Source organism: Nilaparvata lugens, chromosome 4 (assembly GCF_014356525.2).
Source record: "Nilaparvata lugens isolate BPH chromosome 4, ASM1435652v1, whole genome shotgun sequence".
NCBI lineage: Eukaryota > Metazoa > Arthropoda > Insecta > Hemiptera > Delphacidae > Nilaparvata > Nilaparvata lugens.
In genome coordinates, this window is record NC_052507.1 from 34,006,930 (window position 1) to 34,018,637 (window position 11,708).

An 11,708-nucleotide genomic window follows, 5' to 3' on the forward strand; every position below is an offset into this window, starting at 1 on the left:
GAGGTGTGGGATTTCTGAATCGCGAGCCTGCAGCTGCAAAAGGATTTTCAGCAATTCTGAAAACTGCTAAACAGGATTCCGCGCTAATCTGATGACTGCACGCCAGTTTATTAAGAGCCAATCTGTGACTGCCCTTAAGGGTAGGGAATCACTCTCAATCGTCCGAAACGCTTTCAAATTATAGCCAGAATGTCAACTATTATGAGAGGATAGAAAGATTTTTCACAGACACAGTCTGTAGAATAATATCAGGAAGACAACAGTCTGCCGTTGTCAGGGTAGGAAAGGATTTTTCCAGGATTTTCCCAAGGAAAATATCGATCAGAGACTCCTAATTCAGGAAAAGATTTCAATAGACTTTTCAAATTGCCAGTCTAGCTACCAAAGATCGATCTCTAATTTGCAACTGAGATCACGGGAAAATTCGTGAATTTTCCACAGGTAAAGCCAGCAATAATATTTGCTATTAAGAAGACAGTTTCTGGAATTTAGAAAGGATTCGCGGTTCTGAAAACCCGCGACTAACGATCTCGAATCTGAAACTGAGATCAGAAGGATTTTAACACAGGAGAATTAAGAGAAAGGAAGAGAAAGGATGCCGCAGTCTAAAAACTTTGGCGAGGAAGTCCTCAAGCTGTACCTGAGAGCTAGAAGGACTTTAGTAGAGGGAAAGTTGAGAGAAGAAAGAGAAAGGACGTCGCAGTCTACCAACTTCGACAAGGACGAACTCAAGCTGTACCTGAGTTCTCTAGGAAATGATTGAATTTCCTACTAGGTATTACAGCAAGTCAGAAACTGCTAAGAAAGTTAAAATACTGGGCCACTCATAGTATGAAAACCAAGCAAGGAAAACTTACTATAAATGATAATATTTCTCTGCAGGGACAAAAATTAATCGAGAAAACTATTCTCAAAAGGAACAGGGATTTCCCTACAAGAATAAAAATTAATTGAGAAAAACTATTCTTAAAAAGGACAGGGATTTCCCTACAAGAATAAAAATTCAATGGAGAAAAATTACTCTTTAAACTAAGGCCACCTTACTACTACTAATAATAATAATAATAATAATAATAAAGCTTTATTGACATTCTAAATAGAACAAAAGCCTCTCATATGAGGTAATGATATTTTGTGCTGGCAGCTTGACAGTAACTTCAATAACTATTTACAAATTTACAATTTCTTGATGATTTTCTCCCATCTCTTTCTGTCCCTGGCTATTGTCGGCCACATATCTCCAACTCTTTGGGTGAGCTCGTCTCTCCATCGGCACGCTGGACGTCCTCTCCCTCTGGCCCGATCTCGTGGTATCCACTCCGTGCATATTTTCGCCCATCGCTCTGCTATCATCCTTACCACATGGCCGGCCCATCTCCATTTTATCAGGTGAGCTTCTTTTTGTAGGTATTTCACCTTCACCTGCTTCAGTAAGTCTGTGTTTCGTCTTCTATGATGCAGTCACAGTCCCAAAATACTCCTTATCATCTTCGTCTGCGTTGTCTCCAATCTCTTGTCTGATTGAGCCGTCAGGGACCAAGTCTGAGCACCATATAATATAGCTGGATAAACACATTTCAGAAGCAATTTGGCTTTCAACTCATTCGAAAAGTCGCCCTTGAATATCTTCTTCAGTGCCCAATATTTTTTCCAACCCTTGTTTATCCTCAAACTCACGTCCTTTCCCTTTCGGTTCTCAAAAGAAAGCAGTTGGCCCAAGTACTCATACTCATTCACATATTCTATTCTACCACCTGTAACATCAATTCTTTCCGTGTCTGAATTCGTCATTGCTCTTGTTTTGCCTGCATTCAGACATAGACCAATTTTCTTGCTGGCTTCTATAAGTTCAACAAACATTTCTTTCATCTCTTCCGCACTTTTTGCCACTAACATCACATCATCTGCAAATCTTAAGTTGGTTAGTTGATAGCCATTTATGCACAAGCCTTTGCTCTCCCAACTTAAACGGCGAAAAGCATAGTCCAAGCAGCAATTGAAGATTATTGGTGACAATGGACATCCTTGCTTGAGTCCTTTCCTCACTCTAATACTCCTTCCTCTTCGCTCCAACTCGATGTACATTTCATTATCCTCATACAAGCTTTTCAATACTTCAATGTTTTCCACTTCAACACCCGACTCCTCCAGTGCATTCCAAATTTCGCAGTGCTTAAGGCTATCGAATGCTTTGTGGAAATCTACAAATCCTATGTACAAAGGCATCTTATACTCATTGCTCTTCTCAATTATTTGGTTCGCAGCTTGTAATTGATCCGCTGTGGAGTAACCTGATCTAAATCCGGCCTGTTCTGAGGGGTGGTATCGTAGATCTTGTTGATTATTCTGTTCTTGATTATGCTGGCGAATATCTTGTACAGAGCCGAGGTTAGAGTGATTGGCCTATAATTTTTAATATCCGAGCGAGATCCTTTTTTGAATAGAATTATTACTTTGCTTCTTTTCCAGGCTGAGGGCACTTGTTTCTCTTTTAGTATTTTATTGAAAAGTAATTTTATAGTGCTCATTAACATATCCAACCCGGAGATTATCACTTCGTTTGTAATGTCATCATCTCCAGGCGCCTTGTTCTTTTTCAGTTGCTTGGTGGCTTGTTTTATTTCCTGCTCCAATATATCTGGCACTCGAAGTTCTGCTCCTCTTCTCTAGTGTTCCTTCTTTCTGTCTGATGATCCATTCCATTTCCTTCTTCATAGAGCTTCTCATAGAACAATGTAACTTGTTCTAATATCCTCCCTCTTTCCGTTGTTGATGTTCCATCTTCTGTGTCCAACTTTGGTATCCATCTCTTCTTAACACTGCTTATTAGTTTATGGATGCTTTTTGTAGACTCTGAAGTGGCCATTATTGTTCTAATTACATTCTCCTCGTAATTCTTTATTTCCTTCCTTATTCGTTTCCGAGCTTCTTTTCTGAGATCTTGATGTTTCCTCTTTTCTTCTTCTGATTTGTTCAAAATTCTATTCAATCTTTCTCGCTCGTCGATCAGCTGCTTTGTCTCTTCAGATACTTTATTGCTCCTTCTTGCAGCATGCTGACGAACTCTGTTTAGACTTCTTGCTGCTTCCGAAATTGAATTTACTATTCCTTCATATATTTCCTCAACTGAACAGTTCTCTGAGAGGTCTCTGTTACTCATCTCTCTCGTCAGATTCCTGACAAATTCTTGCTCATTCAAATCGGTTGTTCTTATTTGCTTTTTCTTAATAAAATATCTCCTCTTTGGCATTATCAATTTTCCCATCAATAATCTATGGTCAGTATCGAAGTCAAGCCTTTTTTGCACCTCTAGCTTTTTTATCAAATTATTAGATTTTTCTACTATAAAGAAATCTATTTCATGTACAGTATCTAGTGGAGACTTCCATGTCCATTTGTCCACTAACTGACCTTCAAAGAACGTGTTCATTATCTTTAGATTATTGCAGAGTGCGAAATCTAACAGTTTTTCTCCCCTCTCGTTTCTAACTCCAACTCCGTAGATTCCGTTTGTTCTGTTCTCTCCAAGCCTGCTTTTTCCTATTCTTGCATTAAAGTCTCCAAATATAATTACTTTCTCTCCAGTTGTTTTTGAGCTCAAAAGATTATCCAACATGTGGTAGAACAGATCGACTTCCTCTTCTGCGCTGTCCGAAGTTGGAGCATGAACTTGAATCACAAATAGTTTGATGTTACCTATCATTAACCTCAGGATCGCCATTCTGTCGGATATCCCTATAAACTGTGTTATATTATTTTTGATATTCTTGTTAACAAAGAATCCCGTACCTCTATGTCCCCGGGTGGCTGCAGAATGACAGAATAAGTGGCCGCTATTTCGTTCTTCCATGCTTTCATAACTTCTTCGAATTTCCGCAAGTCCTATAATGTGCCATTCCTGCCCGTCTAACGCCTCTTCAAATTCAATCAATCTCTCTTCTCCAAACATCGTTCTTACATTGAGTGTTCCCAAAATAAAATATTTCCTATCTTCATTAATCTTGCTTTTACAAATATTTCCATCTCTTGTAGTCCTATTTTTGTTTTCATGTAATTGCTAATCTTTATTAGTTCCATCTTTGTTCTGTGTCTCATTCTTGTCCTCCTCTTTATTTATTCTCTTTTTTGCCTGTTTCCATGTTGGATTTTCATCAGTACTGTTCTTGAAGTATCTCTCTAATCCCCCTTTCTCCTGTACTTTATTTCCGTTTCTACCATTCCGATTCCCAGTTGGTTCTTTGTTTACTTCATTATTTCCAGGTGGTGAAGCCTCTTCACTTCTCGCTCTTTTTCCTTCAGATGGAGTTTTGCCTTGTTTGTCCAATTCTACCAAAGATAAAAATTTTCCGTCCACATTCAATTTATCTCTCAGCAACCTAACTTGGTTTCCTTCCTTTTTAAGACGAGTCATATGTGCAAATAGCTTTTTCCTTTTTCTCTGATGACCAGAGATAGGTCTTCTTTGATTTTCACCATTCTAAAATTTTCTGACTGTGAGAGTTTTATTTTGTTTCTTAATATGCTATTTTTGACAATAATTGAATTTAGTTTGACAATAATTGGTGAATTTTCCTTCTTCCTGTTGGTCTTCCAGATGTCCCTTATACTTCCAATGTCCACATCTGGGATCAAAAACTGCAGAAAATTAATCGAGAAAACTATTCTCAAAAGGAACAGGGATTTCCCTACAAGAATAAAAATTAATTGAGAAAAACTATTCTTAAAAAGGACAGGGATTTCCCTACAAGAATAAAAATTCAATGGAGAAAAATTACTCTTTAAACTAAAGGCCACCTTACTACAGAGAAGGAAAAATATACGGACTACCAGTCCTGACATACAATTACCTGAATCGACGTGGATACTGATACGGAGAATAGCGAACCGATTCCCACTTCCCGTATTATAATTAAAAACGTCGTGAAGTGACAGAGTCGAGGCTTATAAATTAAGTACTCAAAAATAACCCGCTATAAGAGCCTAGCTAAATTCCCCACTCAACTATTTGTAGCACAAACTTGAGATCCCTTACAGGTTTCAAAACCAAGGATAACTTGTTCACCCCCAGTGATACGAATTTAGGAAAAATAACCGACAAGAAAGAAAATCCCCCAGGAGAATCCACCTTCAAATACAGTCGGCAATTCGACATACAATATTCCATTCACTAAAATACAGAATAGAATATTAAAACCCTCTAGTACACCACTATTAGGAGCGCCGCTCTGAACGCGGCCGTACACAAACCCGTTCACCGAACAACTGCTTCTCTCCCAGGTCTTCTTGAAGCAGTACGGGGTCGCTGAAAATTAGGAGGCCGGGGGAAAAAAGATTGCCGACCAATGGGAGTCTGAAAAGACGATCACGCCACTGGTCATGTGACGGGGTTTGACTCAGCTGCTCCTGATGCTAAGGGTGCAGCTAATGATGACAATGATACTAATTGCTACACTAATTCAGGCCGGTAAACAATATTTCTCACCAGAAATTACAAGAAGAATGATACCGACTCAACTCGGTAGCCGCTTATCGTTCTGATGATACGGATGCTGCTAATGCAATACAAAATACGAGAACGCACAGAGTGGTAAACAAGATCTGGAAATTTCTGGTTAGATGAATCCGCTGCTGATGATTTAAAGGGGTTGACGGCGATGGTGATAATGCATATACACAACTACAAATCTAACAAAATATATCCAGCAGTCGATCCAATTCCTATTCTAAAACAGAATAAATTCGCTAATTTCACACTAGACGACGGCTCTCTATCTGTCACAAAAATTCACTTTGTGACACTATACTTCAGCCTGGTAAATTATATCTAGCTCAAAACGCTCCCATTCTTCAGAAAACCAGTCTAGGTTGGGTCATATTTGGTTCTTGTAAAACTATTCGTCCTATTGCAGCACCTCGTTCGTGCCTCCCTGCTTCACCTGTGGCCGCTCCCCTTAGGGTCATGTCGAATTTTCTAACTTCAAATTATGTCTCTCATCAGTTAGAGAAATCAGTTCAGGAAATCAGTTCTCAATCAGTTCAGGTATTAGCTACCACTTCGTCTCATAATGATATTGTCTCAGGCATAATTAATAGTTGCTCCACTTATCACAAAATTGTTCATACAACGGTGTATGTTCTACGGTTCATTCATAATTGTAGGAAACAAAATTCAGTCGCTCCGCGCTTTGGTCAATTAGCTGTCTCTGAAATTTTAGAAGCTGAAAATTGTATCTTCAAATCCATTCAAGAAGAAGCTTTCTCTGCTGAACTTAAAGCATTGCATCAAAATCAGGAGCTATTGCCTAATAGCTCTATTAAAGCCTTGTCACCATTCATTCACTCAGATTCACTGCTCAGAGTTGGTGGACGTTTGCAAAATGCAAATGCTTCATTTGATTATAAACATCAAATATTGTTGCCTAGCAATCACAAATTCACTCGTGCATTGATTGTTGCTCACCATCGTCATCTAAGTCATGCTGGTGTACAGGCCACCATGGCCAGTGTAAGACAACGATTTTGGTTTCCCTCCACCCGTCGCACCATCAAAAGTGTATTGCGGCATTGCATAATGTGTTTTCGCTTTTCGGCTCTTCGTTCTGAGCAAATCATGGGTAGTTTACCAGCGGCCCAGGTAGTAGTCTAATAGCTCTATTAAAGCCTTGTCACCATTCATTCACTCAGATTCACTGCTCAGAGTTGTGGACGTTTGCAAAATGCAAATGCTTCATTTGATTATAAACATCAAATATTGTTGCCTAGCAATCACAAATTCACTCGTGCATTGATTGTTGCTCACCATCGTCATCTAAGTCATGCTGGTGTGCAGGCCACCATGGCCAGTGTAAGACAACGATTTTGGTTTCCCTCCACCCGTCGCACCATCAAAAGTGTATTGCGGCATTGCATAATGTGTTTTCGCTTTTCGGCTCTTCGTTCTGAGCAAATCATTGGTAGTTTACCAGCGTTTATCAGGCTAATTTTCCCTTTTACAATTGTGGTTTGGATTACACCGTCCTATTTCCATTCGTGTAGGCGTCCCCAAATCTCGTACTTTTTCTCCACCACTCTTCAGAAAAAAGACCCATTCCTCCACCACTCTTCAGAAAAAGGCAAATGGCTAAACAATTGTGAAAATTTGAAGGTCAGTACAGTTGTCATCTTGAAGGATCCTGGTTCCGCGCAGTCCACTTGGAAGCTGGCGCGCATTACTGAAGTTCATCCCGGTAAGGACGACAAGGTTCGAGTTGTCACTGTTCTCACTCCCTCCGGCACTTTAAAGAGAGCTATTTCGAGTTTAGCACCTCTTCCCATTGATGAGGATTCTAGTTAATTCCCTTGCTCTTATGGTTCATTTCGTATTTTCAGGTTTCATTGTTTTTTCCCCTGGTTCTCACATGGGGCCCAGTTTTCAATTTCCAATTGCCTTGCCAGATTTTACATATTCTTACTTTTTTATTGTGCCATACCCCATATGACACAAGGGGCCCAGTTTATGTAAAATCTGACAAAGCATTTATTGGAATGGTTCCACTTGTTACTCATTCCACTACTACGTAGACCTCATGTCGTCATTTTGTCCATCTGCGCTGTCCGGTGACGTCACAGTCACGGTTCTACGGCACTGCCGTAATCAAGTTGGTTTTCTATATTATTCGTCGTGTTATTTGTCGTTTCAATTTTAATATTTTTATTATTCAATTTTTTGCAATTTATTTTGTCTTTAGGCATCTTACTTTCTAGATATTTGCTACCTTTTCACCAAACGTTTGTAAACGTTTTACTTACGTTTCAAACACTTCCGGCATGTCCCTTTTTCAGCCGAGCATTAGCGGTTTCCTTGTCTCTTGATCAAGTATAGTCGGAGAGTGCATTTCGCTCCCGGTCTAAACTTTTCATCCATATTCATCTGATCTATGGAACGTTTTTAAAAAGTGAATTATTCCTTCAAATTAACTCGTTTATTCTATTCTTCAATTGTGATTCAATTATTCATCGATTTCTTCACTTATTTACGCTGATAAACTTTGTCAAAATCACAACCTCGTGTGGGGCGTTTATCGCCATTCTTCTAACAATTGGTTTCACCTCTTGAAACTCAAACTTTCAAGTTCATCATCTCTACCGTTTGGAAATCAATCTAAAAATTCCACAACTTGAAATTCGGATTATTCGTTTGGAATTCTACATGTTCCTGCTCACATTTCCACTGGGGGATTCGCCTACTGTTGGATGCTTCCATTCTTGTCTTCGCATGGCCAGATCACATCGTCGCTTGCTGATGTCCTGCTCTTTGGGTACCGTGGATTCCTTGCCTGTCTGCATCTCTTCTTCAAAATTTTATTCAGGTTACGTAAATCGTTTTAATCAACTTTCATTTACGCATGTATTACATAATTGTTCATAAAATGCTACAGCGTTTCGATAATGGACCACGCTCTCTATTTCTAAGTCAAACAGTTTTATGTGCATTTATATAATTTTTGTAGCTATCATTCAACTTTTTCGGCAATTAAAAACATTTAATTGTCCATACCTTTGGCAATCGAGCCTATCTTCATGAATTCAATATATTACAGTGCATATCTCATTGAGAGCACTGTCCTACATAATGTCAAGGTTATAATATGTACTTCATTCAATTTTGATAGCTACCCTTGGCTTTACAGGCGTATTAATATCGACCAAGATATTCAATTTTGTTGATAGCTACCCTTGGCTTTACAAGCGTATTAATATCGACCAAGATATTCAATTTTGTTGATAGCTACCCTTGGCTTTACAAGCGTACTAATGTCGACCAAGACATGCAATTGTATTTGATAGCTACCCTTGGCTTTACAAGCGTACTAATGTCGACCAAGACATTCAATTTTGTTAATAGCTACCCTTAGCTCTTAAGTGTCATTTTAAGGCCACTGACGCCTATTAATTGTTCTATTGATGTCTATCTTGACATTCAATTCACTGAAGGCCCATGTCGCCTGTATTCAACTTTGACAATCTTTACATTGTATTTGATAGCTACCCTTGGCTTTACAAGCATACTAATGTCGACCAAGACATTCAATTTTGTTAATAGCTACCCTTAGCTCTTAAGTGTCATTTTAAGGCCACTGACGCCTATTAATTGTTCTATTGATGTCTATCTTGACATTCAATTCACTGAAGGCCCATGTCGCCTGTATTTAACTTGGACAATCTTTACATTGTATTGATAGCTACGCTTGGCTTGCAAGCATGTTCTCATATTTGAGTTGTTCTATTAATGTCTAGCTTGACATTTAATTCACTGAAGGCCTATGCCGCCTATATAACGTATTCTATATTAGTAATTATTCACTGTATTGATAGCTACGCTTGGCTTGCAAGCACATTCACATATTTGAGTTGTTCAATTAGTGTTTAGCTTGACATTTAATTCACTGAAGGCCTATGCCGCCTATATTAACGTATTCTATATTAGTAATTATTTCACTGTATTGATAGCTACGCTTGGCTTGCAAGCACATTCACATATTTGAGTTGTTCAATTGATGTCTAACTTGACATTTAATTCACTGAAGGCCTATGCCGCCTATATTAATGTATTCTATTTATTGAGCACTATCTACAGCTTATTGTCATTTATTACTATTCCTTTTGTAAATCATTAAGATTGAATTTTGCAGCAGTAACTTTTTCATTACAGCACTCAATTTATATTCGCAATTCAGGCATCATTAATAATATCTTTTCGATTATTGTCAGGCTTCAATGGTCATTAATGTCATTGGCCTAATTTCATTTAAATTTTGTATTTCTCTAACGTTTTTTATTACATGTTGTAATTGTCCCAAGATTTTTCGATTCAATCTACTTACACTTGTTTTTGTATGTGGCCATCTGCCTATTATTTTATTATTATTAAATCTCATCTTGTTGACTCATTTTGTCTTTTATTGGCGTACTTACCACACTTCAAGCTATCAGTATTTTTATGCACAGAATTCAAAGATTTATTTGTAGGTATTAATACCAACTATCATTCACAGTCCACTGCCCTGACTTTGGATTCTGTCACATGCTTATGAATGAAAACGAGACTGTGATAAGAGATTAGTCAAACTGATATAAATATTATATAATGCATTTTTCTGATCAACTCAAATTAAAAATGATAGTATCAAGCCGAAATGAATTGAGAAACTGAATTCCAAAGTGACTATCCACTGTTCAAATTGCAATGTGATTTCCTTTTACTTCCAAATGGATTAAATTGCTTGACTCTTCAATGTAAAAATTATTGTAAAAAATGTGAACGCCATCCAAATAGCATTTAAATTTAAATTCTCAGATATGAAATTCATAACAAACTAATTCTTGAGAGAATAGTGATGAATTGCAAACAGTGCATGTAACATTGATGTGAAGCGATATACTGAAAAACAGCATCGATTAATTTAATACTGGACTTATCAAATTTATATTACCGTTAATTTATATTATTTATAAAGCTTATAAAATGTAAAACCAACATTTTAAATTTTCTCTACTGGAGCAAAACATCGATAGAAAATAAAGAAGAGCCCATTATAACCACAAAATACTTGTACTAGAATTCACTTGAACTAACTCACTTCAACCCTTCAATGATCACAATGAACTAGAATGGTATAAAAACTATAAAGTTGATAATCAGGTACATTTTTCAAATAACTTCACCCAACTAAATCTGTGAATGCCAAGTCATAAGAAATAATGTTCAATACTTCAATAGATTTAATTTGAATGCTTCAACATATAAATATAAATTGATCTATTCTTTTGGTGCCCGAATAAAAATCAATAACAATCAACATTAATCGACATCAAGAAAAGCTTCTGCCAACCTTGTAATTCCAGTATGATTCTGCTCATGCTTTACTTCCATTTATAAAGTTCTCATTAAGGCCCTTGTGTAATGAATGACAAGATGCGAGTGGAGTTGAAGAATCGATGTGTTAACAAATAATAGAAGATGACGAATCATCTTTATCAATTCATCTTATACGGTAGGCTACTTGGTTCATGATTATTTACGAATTTTCCATCTCCAATGGACTGTACATCTGGTTTTCAATATTGAATATTCAATATTTTCTACCCTACTTGATCAACTTGTGATTATGAGGGTGTCATGTAAAACACTTTCATGATTTTCCTACTTTTTATCCATGCTTACTCTTCCTTAATTTGTATGTTTGCATGGCCTTCATCTTTAGAATGTACTAAATTTTCATATTGGACTGTTTAGATATGTAGATTCAACTAGTAAGAGCGGAAGATGAGCTACTTTACAGAGAGAATCAAAGAAAGTTTCAACTCAACAAACCCGATTTATAACTTTTTGATGCCCCAGCCGTCATATATATTTGCCTTAACTGGAGGTATATTATCAACCTGGATGGAGAATATTAACTGTGGAAAACAGCAAAAACTGCACGCTATGATTTTTCAGGAAAATGCCACTGTTAACATTATTGTAATCTATGATTCATCACAGTTTTTGACATTCATAACTTATGATAAATTATAGCATAGAATTATGATCATACACATTTATATACGATCTATTTTATTATGTAATAGTATGAATATTTTATTGGTTGCAAACAATATCTTTGTCTGTCATAGAGTGCATGATTAAGCACATATATGACAACAAAATGATGAGTTAATTATCACAT